Raw genomic sequence first — 521 nt, forward strand, 5'->3', positions numbered from 1 at the left:
TTTAACAAAAAAAAATTAATTTGTTATTAAATCCAAATTAAATTATAATAAAAAAATTGAATTAAAAAAATTACATGAAAAACGAGAACTTCTAAATAATTAATTTATCACTAATATTAATACTTTTTGTTTTCAAATTTATATTTCATTCAAAAATAAAAATATTATCGTTTTCTAAAAGCCACATAAAACCGTATTATATCGACAGACAAAATGAATAAAATGAAACATTAAAACCGAGATATCTCGTTGCATTGCACGAATATCATTCTAGTAATTTCTAACATTAATAATAAAGTTTAATTTAAACAATCTATTATAGATTTCACCCGACTCTATAGTACCCGTTTGGGAACGCCCAAAATGTCAAATTACCGAAGCATTTTGTTACTTACTACGCCCTTCCTTCACTAGTAAGTTTTTTCAGAAAACTATTTATTCTGATGTGAGAGGCAAACCCTCTGGTAACGTTAACTGTAATATATATATATATATATATATATATATATATATATATAGAC

Source organism: Cynara cardunculus (genome assembly GCF_001531365.2).
Source record: "Cynara cardunculus var. scolymus isolate 2C chromosome LG 3, CcrdV1, whole genome shotgun sequence".
Lineage (NCBI taxonomy): Eukaryota > Viridiplantae > Streptophyta > Magnoliopsida > Asterales > Asteraceae > Cynara > Cynara cardunculus.